Below are 14,768 nucleotides of genomic sequence, written 5' to 3' on the forward strand. Positions count from 1 at the left end.
CCCAACAATAAGAGTAAGGCACCAGAGCATGCAAGTCCAGTACTGTAGGAAGCCACTGCCAGTGTAAGTACTGCCATCTTTTCCCCACAATCTCAAACTCACTGTATCTCTAATACCATCCCCACCTCCCAAAAAGACTCATGCCCTACCATTCTCACGACTGGCTGCAGCATCTTCCCTTCTCACATTGAGGTCAAACCCCCATTCCGCCAATCCTATGCTGCCTACTCACCCACTCGAGAATACTTCCCCTCCCCCCGTGCCAAAAGTAGCAGCTGTGGCACCCACTGTCATTTCCCCCAATACTTACCTCTCTCTCATTTCAGGAGGATAAAAGCCCACAATAGGACGACAAGAGTCAAGGCAGGTGGTGTGGTGCATGATATTTGTTTCCTCATACCTTCCTGGTGAGTGCATCCTGGTTCTGATCACTCTGAGCAGGGTCAGGGCTGGAATCAGGGGCTCCTCTTGATTTACTCTGCTGATACCACCTGAATGAGTTGACTGAGAGCTGTTGATAATGATGACAAGATAAAACAGTCATTGAAACTTTTATAGGAAGTCAGGTGGTCTGGCAGCAACTGTGGAGAGAGAAACAGTGTTAACATTTTCAGTCCTGTATGATCTTTCTTCATAAATGATTTTATTAAGTATGACAAGCTTCCTAGCTTTGTGTCTGCATTACATGGCAAGTTGAATCAGCAGCAAAATAGTCCTAGAATCTCTGGCCAAAGGGGTAAAGTGCGAAAAGGCAAAGCAATGCAAGGATGGATGCTGTAAGCCTTCTGGTAGGCTCCAAGTGAGCGAGCTAAGAGCCTGGAAAGGTATGTTGTCCAGCCTTCAGCTGGGTGACTGTTCTTGAACACACAATATCCTTACTGCAGTAACACAGTAATAGATGGTAGTTGTTATGGACCAGACCAAATCAAGTCAAAATATTTTAAGAAGATGGCTTAGACCCCACCACTTTCTTAGTTTAAAGACAAATGTAAGGTGCTGTGTTCCAGATACAATTGATTTGTCAGACTACCAGACCTGAAGCAAAACACACTTCATTCTTACTCTACAGTTGAAATACAAACAAAACAAAGAAGAACTGGAATAATTTAACTCTCTTGGAAACTTTGCACAATAATAGATTATTTATGAACTGAACAGCAACTGTTCCAGGACAGTAACAATCCATAAACTCACCTTTGGCAAAGGCAAATTCTGTAAAATAGATTGTCTCACATGTGGTTTTGGCAGCAGGAAGAGGACCCATTATTTTAGCTATAATAGAGAGAGAAATAACACCTTTCATATCCAGTTTCAAGACCCCCAACAACTACTGAAAGTTAAACTAAAACCCTGGTCCTGTGGGGGCTTGATCTCTCTCATTCATGCTGCTGTTATTGTTCCAATTATAAAAAAAGGCCTCACAAACTGCTTACTTTATTGCTTGGAATAGACCTCTCGGTGCTTCTATCTCAACCTCTCATCTTAAAAAAAGGCAAAATATACTTCGTAAAGGCATTGTATCATCAATCAGTGCAGCCCGAATTGCAGTATTGAAGAGCAGAAGTGACTTGTCAGTGAATTGGACATGAGCCAGGAGGGTTCTTAGAGACTGGCACATGTTGGATGCCAATGTCCATGAATGTGCAGTGCAGTGTCCAATGCCAATAGATCATGTTCTGAGACATCAGCGCCTGGTTTCCATCATGATACTCTTCCTCATGTGAAAATACATCTTTCCTTAGGCAAGGGGACCAAAATTGTATTCAATTCTCCTGGTATGGTCTCACTAAAATTCTGTACAATTGAAAAATATATCATGATTTCTCAACACAAATCCTCTTGCACTGAAGACCAATGTACTATTTGCATTCTTATTTGCTTGTTGCAATTACATGTTAGCTTTAAGTGACTTATGAACAATGACTGTCTGATCCTTTTGAACATTAACACTTCACAATCTCTCTGTATTTAAGAAATACATTACATTTCTGTTCTTCTGATCAAATTGGATAGCATCACACTTATTTACATTAAATTCCAGCTGCCATATTATTTCTTGCCCATTACCTCAGCCTATCTAAATCCCCTTGAAACCTCTTTGCATCTGTCTCACAGCACATATTCCCATTTAGTTTATGTCATTCACAAATTTTGAAAGATTATGTTTAATCCCCACATCAAAACTGTTGATATTTATTATGAATTGCTGAAATCCTAGCACTGATCCTAGTGACACTGCCATTAGTCACAGCCTGCCATCCTGAGAATTTCCAATTTATTTGTACTCTTTGTTTGATTTCCATTAGCTAATTCTCAATCCATACCATTATATTATCCCCAATCCCATAGCCCACATTCTGTTTACTAATCTCCACTGAAAATCCAAATATACCAAACCCCTTGCATCTAATATCCCTACAAACTATAGCACACTTGTCAAACATTATTTCATTTCTTAGATCTGTGTTGATTCTTCCCAGTCCGATCATTATTTTCTCAGTGCCCAGTTATTACATCCTTCATGACAGATTCCAGTAATTTAATGACTACTGAATTCAGGCTAACAGGTCTATTGTTCTGTATTTTCTCTCTTTCTCCTTTTCTAGATAGTATGGTTACATTTACAACTTCAAATTTATCAAATATATAGAATTTTAAAATATGACTCTTAGTACATTCACCCTCTGAATAGTGAGCAGTATCAGTACCATTAGATGTCAATATTCAGATACTACAGAATTTTCCATTTTTAGTCCCATTAATTTGTTTTCCAATACTACTTCTTTTAAAATAATCTTTTAGTTCTCCTATTCTGACTTTATTATTGCTGGATGCTTTTTGTATGCACTTCCGTGCAGAAAGACATGAATTAATTATTTAGCTGCTGTCATTTCACTGTTTTCCATTATAAATTCTGTTGTTTCTTCCTGTAATTAACCCACATTTGCCATTGTTAGTCTTTCCTTTTTACACAGTTAGAAGTTTTTACAGACTCTTGCTAGTTTACATTCATATCCTAATTTCCTTCCGTTTATCTGTTTCTTATGCCTCCTTTGCAAAATTCTAAAATGCTCCTGATCCTCGGGTTTACTATTTTCTTTATAACTATGTAAGGCTTCTCGTTTGATTTAAGACAATGTTTAAGTTCCTTTATTAGCCACTATTGATTCAGCTTTTCCATGTAGTATCTTTGTGTATTAAAGGAAAGTGTTTGCTGTAAAGTATGTATTAAAATTTTTAAATACTAGCCATGACATGTCAATGCTATTTTTTCTTATCTATGACAACCACTTTTCCCTTGCACTTGTGCTTTGTTTATATTTTAGACCCACATTTTAGATTGAATGACATCACTTTCAAAAAAAATAATTTATCTCCTCTCCATATATAATGCTAGATTTAAATAATATTTTATGCTAATTGGCTCCTCAACACATTTCTCTAGAAAATAGTTTTGTATACATTTCAGAAATTCATCTTCCACAGCATCTCTCCTTCTTGGATTTACCCAGTCTAATTAAAGTCATCCATTGTTACTACATTACCCTTGTTAAATGCACTTCTAATTTCCTGGTTTAAACCATTCCTTATATTATGACTACTGCTTGATCTCCCATAAACAACTCTTACAACTGGTTGCTGACAAATATTCTTGCTTAGTTCCACAACGCAGATTCTACATTGCATTCTTCATAAGTCTAGATTAGAGTGGTGCTGGAAAAGCACAACAGGTCAGGCAGCATCCGAGGAGCAGGAAAATCGACGTTTGGGTAAAAGCCCTTCATCAGGATTTTCCTGCTCCTCAGATGCTGCCTGACCTGCTGTGCTTTTCCAGCAGCACTCGAATCTAGACTCCGATTTCCAGCATCTGCATCCTCACATTTGCCCTCTTCAGATCTAAGATCTTCCTCATAAATGCAATGGCTGCATCCCTTATTAACAATGCTATCCCATCTCCTTTTCCTTTTTAGCCAGTATTTGAATAATAAAGAACAAAGAACATCGAAATTTACAGCACATGACCAGTTCCTTCAGCCCTCCAAGCCTGCGCCAATCCAGATCCTCTTTCTAAATCTGTCACCTATTTTCCAAGGATCTGAATCATTCTGCTTCCTGCCCATTCATGAATCTATCTAGATATACCTTAAATGACACTACTGTGTCCACCTCTACTACCTCCGCTGGCAATGCATTTCAGGCACCCACCACTGTTAAAGAACTTTCCATGCCTATCTCACTTAAACCTTTCCCCTCTCACCTAGAATTAGTGACCCCTAGTAATTGAATCCCCCACTCTGGGGGAAAAAGCTTCTCTCTATCCACCATGTCTATACCTCTCATGATTTTGTAGACTTCAATCAGGTTCTCCCCTCAACCTTCATCTTACTAGTGAAAATAATCATAATCCACTCAACCTCTCTTCATAGCTAGCACCCTCCATACCAGGCAACGTCATGGTGAACCTCCTCTACATTCTCTTTAAAGCATCCATGTTTTTTTGATAATGTGGCGACCAGAACTGTACGCAGTATTCTAAATATGGCCAAACTAAAATCCTATATAATTGTAACATGACATGTCAACTCTTGTACTCAATACCCCATCCTATGAAGGAAAACATGCCGTATGCCTTCTTGACCACTCTATCGACCTGTGTTGCCACCTTCAGAGTACAATGGACCTGAACGTCCAGATCTCTCTGTACATCAATTTTTCCCAGGGCTTCCCCCCACCTTGTCTCAGCCGGATCCTTCCAGCCCGGCACCGCCTTCCTGACCTGCAGTCTTCTTCTTGACCTCTCCGCCTCCACCCTACTCCGACCTATCACCCTCACCTTGACCTCTTTCCACCTATCACATTTCCAACTCCCCTCCTCCAAGTCCCTCCTCCCTACCTTTTATCTTCTCCTGCTGAACACTCTCTGCTCATTCCTGAAGAAGGGCCTGTGCCCGAAACGTCGAATCTCCTGTTCCCTGGATGCTGCCTGACCTGCTGTGCTGTTCCAGCAATAAAGTTTCAACTTTTCCATTTATAGTATACTTCACTCTAGAATCAGATCTTTCAAAATGCATCACCTCACATATGCCCAGATTAAGCTCCATCTGCCATTTCTCTGCCCAACTCTCCAATTTATTTATATTCTGCTGCACTCTCTAACAGTCCCCTTCACTGTCTGCTACTCTACCAATCTTAGTATCATCTGCAAACTTACTAATCAGACCACATAGTCCTTCCTCCAGATCATTTATGTATATCACATGCAACAATGGTCCCAGCACGGATCCCTGTGAACCACTGGTCATGGTTCTCCCTTTCCTGAACTTCATTTAAGCTGGTCTTCTGATAGGGATGGTCCAGGTATGAACATAGAACATAGAACATAGAACAATACAGCACAGAACAGGCCCTTCGGCCCACGATGTTGTGCCGAACATTTGTCCTAGCTCAAGCACCCATCCATGTACCTATCCAATTGCCGCTTAAAGGTCACCAAAGATTCTGACTCTACCACTCCCACAGGCAGCGCATTCCATGCCCCCACCACTCTCTGGGTAAAGAACCACCCCTGACATCTCCCCTATACCTTCCACCCTTTACCTTAAAATTATGTCCCCTCGTAACACTCTGTTGTACCCGGGGAAAAAGTTTCTGACTGTCTACTCTATCTATTCCTCTGATCATCTTACAAACCTCTATCAAGTCACCCCCCATCCTTCGCCATTCCAATGAGAAAAGGCCTAGCACTCTCAACCTATCCTCGTACGACCTATTCTCCATTCCAGGCAACATCCTGGTAAATCTTCTCTGCACCCTCTCCAAAGCTTCCACATCTTTCCTAAAGTGAGGCAACCAGAACTGCACACAGTACTCCAAATGTGGCCTAACCAAAGTCCTGTACAGTTGCAACATCACTTCACGACTCTTGAATTCAATCCCTCTGCTAATGAACGTTAATACGCCATAGGCCTTCTTACAAGCTCTATCCACCTGAGTGGCAACTTTCAAAGACCTATGAACAAAGACCCCAAGATTCCTCTGTTCCTCCACCTCACAAAGAACCCTACCGTTAACCCTGTATTCCGCATTCTTATTTGTCTTTTCAAAATGGACAACCTCACACTTGGCAGGGTTGAACTCCATCAGCCACTCCTCAGCCCAGCTCTGCATCATATCCAAGTCCCTTTGCAGCCGACAAGAGCCCTCCTCACTATCCACAACTCCACCAATCTTCGTATCATCTGCAAATTTACTGACCCACCCTTCGACTCCCTCATCCAAGTCATTAATAAAAATTACGAACAGCAGAGGACCCAGAACTGATCCCTGCGGAACTCCACTTGTAACTGGGCTCCAGGCTGAATATTTACCATCTACCACCACTCTCTGACTTCGACCGGTTAGCCAGTTTTCTATCCATTTGGCCAAATTTCCCTTTATCCCATGCCTCCTGACTTTCCGCATAAGCCTACCATGGGGAACCTTATCAAATGCCTTACTAAAATCCATGTATACTACATCCACTGCTCTACCCTCATCCACATGCTTGGTCACCTCCTCAAAGAATTTAATCAGACTTGTAAGGCAAGACCTACCCTATCCGTGCTGGCTGTCCCTAATCAAGCAGTGCCTTTCCAGATACTCATAAATCCTATCCCTCAGTACCCTTTCCATTACTTTACCTACCACCGAAGTAAGACTAACTGGCCTGTAATTCCCGGGGTTATCCCTATTCCCTTTTTTGAACAGGGGCACAACATTCGCCACTCTCCAGTCCCCTGGTACCACGCCTGTTGACAGTGAAGATGAAAAGATCATTGCCAATGGTACTGCAATTTCCTCTCTTGCTTCCCACATAATCCTAGGATATATCCCATCAGGCCCGGGGGATTGCCTATCCTCAAGTTGTTCAAAATGTCCAACACATCTTCCTTCCTAACATGTATCTCCTCTAGCTTACCAGTCCGTTTCACACTCTCCTCTTCAACAATACGGATCCTCTCATTCGTAAATACTGAAGAAAAGTACTCATTCAAGACCTCTTCTATCTCTTCCAACTCAATACACAGTCTCCCACTACTGTCCTTGATTGGACCTACCCTCGTTCTCGTCATTCTCATGTTTCTCACATACGCATAAAATGCCTTTGGGTTATCCTTGATCCTATCCGCCAAAGATCTTTCATGCCCTCTCTTGGCTCTCCTAATCCCTTTCTTCAGGTCCCTTCTGGCTATCCTGTATCCCTCCACTGCTCTGTCTGAACCCTGTTTCCTCAACTTTATGTAAGCCTCCTTCTTCCTCTTTACAAGACATTCAACCTCCCTCATCAACCAAGGTTCCCTCACACGACCATTTCTTTCCTCCCTGACCGGTACATACATATCAAGGACACGTCATATCTGTTCCTTGAAAAAGTTCCACATTTCCACGACATCCTTCCCCGACAGCCTATGCTCCCAACTTATGCTCCTCAGATCCTGTCTTACAGCATCGTAATTACCCTTCCCCCAATTGTAAAATCTACCCTGTTGCACGCACCTATCTCTCTCCATAACCAAGGTGAAAGTCACAGAATTGTGGTCACCATCACCAAAATGGTCACCCACTAACAAGCCCATCACTTGTCCCGGTTCATTATCGAATACCAAATCCAAAATGGCCTCCCCTCTGGTCGGACAATCTACATACTGTGTTAGAAAAGCTTCCTGGAGACACTGCACAAACACTGCCCCATCCAATCTACTTGATCTAAGAGCTTCCAATCAATATTTGGGAAGTTGAAATCGCCCATGACTACTACCCTGTGGCTTCTGCACCTTTCCAAAATCTGTTTCCCAATCTGTTTCTCCACATCTCTGCTGCTATTGGGGGGCCTATAGTAAACACCCAACAAGGTGACTGCACCTTTCCTATTTCTGACTTCAGCCCATACTACCTCTAAAGGCAGATCCCCCTCGAACTGCCTTTCTGCAGCTGTTATACCATTTCTAATTAGCAACGCCACCCCCCCCTCCTTTTTTACCACCCTCCCTAATCCTACTGAAACATCTGTAACCAGGAACCTCCAACAACCATTCCTGTCCCTCTTCTATCCACGTTTCCGTGATGGCCACAACATCGTAGTCCCAGGTACCTATCCACGCCTTAAGTTCACCGACCTTATTTCTGATACTCCTTGCGTTGAAGTATAGACACTTGAGCCCATCTCTGTGTCCGCAAGTATTCCCTGTCAGTGCTACCTTCTTCACAGCCTCCCCACATACTTGGACATCCTGACAAACAGCTAGCCTACTTGCTGGACTACAAGTCCGGATCCCATCCCCCTGCCAAATTAGTTTAAACCCCCCAAAGATAGCTAGCAAACCTACCCCCCAGGATATTGGTGCCCTTCTGGTTCAGGTGCAACCCGTCCTGCTTGTACAGGTCCCACTTTTCCCAGAATGCAGTCCAATTGTCCAAATACCTGAAGCCCTCCCTCCTACACCATCCTTGCAGCCACGTGTTCAACTGCACTCTCTCCCTATTCCTTGCCTCACTGTCACGTGGCACCGGCAACAACCCAGAGATGACGACTCTGTTTGTCCTAGCTTTCAGCTTCCAGCCTAACTCCCTGAGCTCTTGAATGACCTCCCCACCTCTCTTCCTACCTATGTCGTTGGTGCCAACGTGCACCACGACTTCTGGCTGCACACCCTCCCGCTTAAGGATTCTGAAGACACGGTCCGAGACTTCTCGGACCCTGGCACCCGGGAGGCAACAAACCATCCAAGAGTCTCGCCCATGCCCACAGAATCACCTGTCCGTCCTTCTAACTAGAGAGTCTCCTATAACTAGCGCTCTCCTCCTCTCCCCCTTTCCCTTCTGAGTCTCAGAGCCAGACCTCACGCCACAGACCCGGTCACTGCAGCTTACCCCTGCTAGGCTGTCCCCCCCACCAGTATCCAAAGCGGTATACCTATTGTTTAGGGGAATGACTACAGGGGATCCCTGCACTGCCTGCTTCCTCCCCTTCCCACCTCTAACTGTTACCCAGCTACCTCTGTTCTCTGGCGTAACTATGTCCCTGTAGCTTCTATCTATCACCTTCTCAGCCTCTCGAATAATCCTCAGTTAATCCAACTCCAGTTCCAGTTCCCTAACTCGTTCTGTGAGGAGCAGAATCTGACTGCATTTCCTGCAGATGAAGTCGGCAGGAGTATCGGTGGTCATCCCTACCTCAAACATCCGGCAGGAGGAACATTCCACTGCCTGCGCTGCCATTACTCTACACTTCGTCTCCAAAGCAAGAACACTGAGTAGCTTACCTGTGAACTTTAAAGTTAGGTTAGAGGAGGAGGATGGGAGGGAGGCCCTACTATGTAGGGCCTGGGGTTTAGAACACACCCACTCAAATATCAATCACTTACCTTCCCGACCAGCTCTGCGCTCCAACCTCACTTCCGCCCAGCATGCGCCGCTCTCTGCTGAGAAAAGACCGTTGGCGTCGAGGTAAGTTCTTTATATATCACTTACCTATGGTGGATGACTTTTGTAGAATGTTATGTTGGAAGCATACCAAATGTGGGGGGAATTATTTCAAAAGGCAGGATCCCTTTAGAAACAGGATGGCATGTCTTAGGACAAGAAGGCAACTTCATTCTGCAGGATGGCGAAATTCCAGAATCTTAAAACATTCCTATTTCTATCCAAAGTAACTTTTGGGTGGGAAAGCCCAAGGTCAACCATCCCACCCTGCCACCAACTGAGGCCTTTAAGAAGTCAATAGTGACCTCTTGAGACCTATTCCCATTTGGATCCAATCTGTGTATTGTTGGTTAAAAATGTCTAAGTTTTCATTTTGTACCAACTTAATTTAGTTTGTAGTCAGTATTACGCTGAAAGTTAATGTTTAAATTCTGTAGTTGCCAGACTTCAGCAAGGTTTTTTCAAGGGTCCGAGAAGAAACAACACCTTGAATAAGAGCCAGTTAAAACTGGATCTACATCAAATAACCTCAAATACACCTTTTATGTTAGAAGCATATATAAGTCAACTCAGCATTTAAATGCAACTTATCTTAGAGAGCAAAAGTCGAACACTTCAAGAATTTTGAGCAGGATTTGACTGGGAGAACATATACAGCCTACATGGAATGACATTAACTGTGGAGTGATATCATGAACCACCAGGTAATGTGGCTAGGATTGATGGGTATTTTTGGCTTTTATGATAAAAGTAAGACCATTAGTTGGCATTCAGACTTCTAAATTATTTTCGTCTCTTCTTTTTAACAGATAGTTTGGTTGGTATATGATTAACACCAGTATAAAAAAAAATTCAATAAAGTGTAAAGAATGGGTGTATCTTCAAGCGGAAAGAGCAGGGATACAATAGAATCCCAGCAGTGCAGATAGAGGCCATTTGGCCCATAAAGTCTGCACTAAACTTCTGATGACCATCCTACCCAAACCCACACCATCCCACCTTATCCCTGTAACTCTGCATTTACTATAGCTAATCCACATAACCTGCACATTTTTGAACTGTGGAAGGAAATGAGTGCACCCAGCAGAAACCCAGACAGACACGGGGAGAATGTGCAAACAGACGGTCACCCAAGGCTGAAATCGAACCTGTGGCCTTGGTGCTGTGTTAACTACTGTACCACAGTAAGCAATTAACAAGTTAAATTAAATATGTTTAATGGATGATGTGTTATTGCTGGAACAAACGAGAGCTGTTGAACATGAAAGTAATCCAGATTGAACACATCAATAGTGAATACTTACAGCTTGAGGTACATTGGAACTCAGTTAAGAAGACAACTTACAAAAATAAAAGATTCTGGCCATGTTAATGTTTTGACATTTAACAGGCTGAAAACAATTAGATCTAAATGTTCTGCATACTAAATTTCTGTCAGACCTTTCCAGAAAATTTCTGTTATTGTAGGTTTTGATGCATAAAATAAAGTGGAGGGTTGCTTTTCAGACTAGAGGCGTGTGATCAGCAATGCGACACAAGGGTCAGTGCTGGATTCACTATTTTGTGTTATTTATATAAATATTTGGATGTGAACATAGGAAGTATGGTTAGTAAATTTGCAGATGACACGAAAATTGCAGGTGTAGTGGAGAATGAAGAAGGTTACCTCAGAATACAACAGGATCTTGGTCAGATGGGCCAATGTGCCAAGGTGTAGCAGATGGAGTTTACTTGAGATAAATGTGAGGTGCTGCATTTTGGAAAGGCAAATGAGCACATGACTTATACACTTAATGATAAGATCCTGGGGAGTGAACAAAGAGACCTTGCAATGCAGATTCATAGTTCCTTAAAAGTGGAGTCACAGGTAGATAAGATAGTGAAGAAGCCGTTTGATATACTTTTCTTTATTGGTTAGTGCATTGAGTATTGGAGTTGGGAGGTCATGTTACTGCTGTATGGGACAATGGTTAGGCCACTGTTGGAATATTGTGTGCAGTTCTGGTCTCCGTGCTATAGGAAGAATGTTGTGAACTTGAAAGGGTATAGAAAAGATTGCCAGGGTTGGAAGGTTTGAGTTATAGGGAGAGGCTGAATAGAGTTAGGTTATTTTCCCTGAAACATCAAAGGCTGAGGGGTGACCTTATAGAGGTTTATAGAGTCATGAAGGCATGGATAAAGTAAATAGACAAGACCTTTTCGCTGGAGTGAGGTAATCCAAAATAAGAGGGCATAGGTTTAAGGTGAGAGGAAAAAGATATAAAAGGGACCTAAGGGGCAATATTTCATGCATACGTGTATTGTATGAGCTGCCAGAGGAAATGGTGGAGGCTGGTATGATTAACCCATTTAAAAGGCATCTGGATAAGTATATGAATAGGAAGAGTTTAGACAGATATGGGCCAAATGCTGGCAAATTGGACTTTATTTATTTAGGATATCTGGATGGCATGGACGAATCAGACCATAGGGTCTGTTTCCGTGCAGTACAGCTCTATGATTATATGGTAAGTTTTTTTTCTGGCTATTTTGAGATTTTGATGAGACAAAGCAGTGAGCAGAATTCCCTATGAGACAATGTAACTGCAAATTTAAAAGGGTTTTGATAGGTTTCTGCATTAACGAATTCTCATTAAGTTGGCAACAAAGTTTTGCACAGAATTGAAAGATAAAGATTAATAAAAGATTGTATCAGATAGACTTTTGTGTGGCTAACTGGTTAGCAAGGTTGAGATGCTGTTTTGAGGGGTCACATACAGAGAATTTGAATTAGGAACATTTTCAGGCATTGTGTCATTTTTAATTAGGCAAAAGTATGCCTGTGTAGTTCCCTGGTACATTCTCCTTGGCAATCCCTCAACTGTTCAGAATAGTCTGGTCAACCAATTAGTACTGTTTATCATGCAGCCTATCTTATTGCTTCCTTTGGAGTTTGCCACTCTTACATCTGTCCTGATGAGTGCAAGATGAAAAGCTTGGATAGCATGTTGCTTTTATCGACTACACAAAGTAACTAAATGATGCATTCCTTATAATCACACAAAATAGGATGCATATTTAGCACACTTACTGCTACTTCCAAAATCTCAGATTATTTACCTGTCTGTACAACAAAATGAGACAAGATAGATGTAAGCAATGTGAAGTGAATGAGAGGTCGATCTTATAAATCAATGCAATTATTATGTGATGATAGATTTTCCTGTCACTTCAACAAATGAATGATAATAAACCAAGTCTCAATAGCCATAGCTGGTTGAAAATGCTGCATATGAAATAGTTGTTGGAGTGTTAAATGGAGGCATTGACTTTGTACTGCACTTATTTGTCTTAACAATGTTTGACTGTGCTCACCTCAAATGTTGGAATTGCATACAGACATTCACTCTTCCATTTAGGTTTGCCTATGGTCTTTTTTCCCTGTATGTAGGATCCAGTTTGCAAACTCTGATTTTGGATTTCAGATTACACTGTGTTTGTCACATGCATTGTCTTAGTGTACAATTAAGTAGCAGGCCAATCGAATCATTGTGTATTCAAAGAGTAACCTAACACCCACGTTCACAGAGTCAATCTTGCCCATTGGGATGAATTCAGAGAAGCAATAGACCCAAGTGAGAATAGACTCATATAACTGTTAAATGGAATGTGCTGGTTGGCATCATAGAGAATTGGACTAAATTTGTCAAGCAGCAACATAATTCAAATAGACAGAAAGCTGAAGAGACAGGTTTTCAACAAAACAGGTGGGCATGTAAGGAAGGTAGTTTGATGGCTGACTATGGTCTTGATAAGTGAGTATGAATATGTGGCAATAGAGATTGAAAGAGATAAGACATCAAGGTCATACATGACCCGTTGTCAGCAATCAGTCATTAACAAGTATGATTTTCTACCTCGGAAATTCAGTGTCACTGGTCATGGATTCTGTGGGGCTGATGAGCTGAATCCCAGAGCCACATTTCTGATCACATATTTGTCAGGTGTTTCCAGGAGATGGAAGTGCTCATTATCCTTTTACCAGTTCCTCTTGCTGACAAGGTTTCTTAAGAATTATACGTGCCTTCATACCAGAGTTTCTTCCAAGTCAGTTTCTTCGGAGTGAAGGTGTCCCATGCAATAACATCTATGTTGCATTTCTTGAGGAAAGTTTGTGAAAAATTCCTTTGTTGTCCTCTCATTTGAGTGCCTTCCTTGAGCCAGGCAAAGAAGCCACACAATTACTGTTAACAGCAAATAGTAACTGCATGCAGGTAGAGAGGTGGAGTGATATAGGATACTCACAGTAGTCCTCCTGATAGAACCTGTAAGATTACAATTCACTGAAGCTCTTGCTGAGGATAGTGTCAGTGGTCAAGATGGCATGCTTATAATTTCCAACGTGACATCCTTTTTGAATTTGAGCGTGTAATTAATACTAATGTTGCATATGCATATAAAAATCATGTTTTATCATTGACATGATTTAATAAAGAGAATTACTAACACATTTTCAGTATCCTCAAACTGGTATCTGAGCTGAAGAACGTGATAAAATCTGTTAAATCTATAATAACTCCACATCAGGGCAGGAGGGAAAAATGATGATAGTTCATATACTTCTTTACCTTTCACAATGGTACTACAGGCTAATTTCAAATCCATTGTACTGCTGACAGAATGCTGTAGAAGCTGGAATCGCTCTGAATGTATGGGGCTGTAGAAGTCAGAGAACATTTTATAAGACTTCAGATTTGATGAAGCCACTTCTCTGGATCACCCTTCATCCAGCATGTCTGGCAAATCCAAATACATCATGTCTTTAACCACCAATCCACAAATAAAGGCCATCATTCAACAATATTGCCCACGTACCAAATCTTTCTCATTAACGTCTTTATTCATTGAGACATCCTATGCTTCAAGTAGAAAAAAGTCTACTCCCTTTAGTGCAATCTCTTAATTCTCACATCTTGCGGTGTCTGTTGCCTTATTCCCATGAAGCACTGACAAGTTGTTGCAGCATAGTTGGTGAAAGACTGGTTAGATTTCAATGAGGGATGCTTGGTATTGGTCTTGTCAGGTAACCTCAGCTGCTCCAGACTTTGAAGGCCAGGCATCAGACTGTACCATCTTGGTATGGATGGCAACTGTCTGGCAGAGAGTTCCAGCAAGGGTACTGGAAATGTGGCAGTGCTGGGAGCAAAAATATTGTCTTAATGAAAGAGGAGCCAAGTTTGCCCTCCACAGAGTAATGGTTACTCCTACAGGACAACATCATCATAATTATAGTCATGCATTGGACAACAGACTGCAGGACAGCTACA

Source organism: Chiloscyllium plagiosum, unplaced genomic scaffold, assembly GCF_037043375.1.
Source record: "Chiloscyllium plagiosum isolate Xiang-an unplaced genomic scaffold, Cpla_swu_hap1 HiC_scaffold_11, whole genome shotgun sequence".
In the NCBI taxonomy this organism is placed as follows: domain Eukaryota; kingdom Metazoa; phylum Chordata; class Chondrichthyes; order Orectolobiformes; family Hemiscylliidae; genus Chiloscyllium; species Chiloscyllium plagiosum.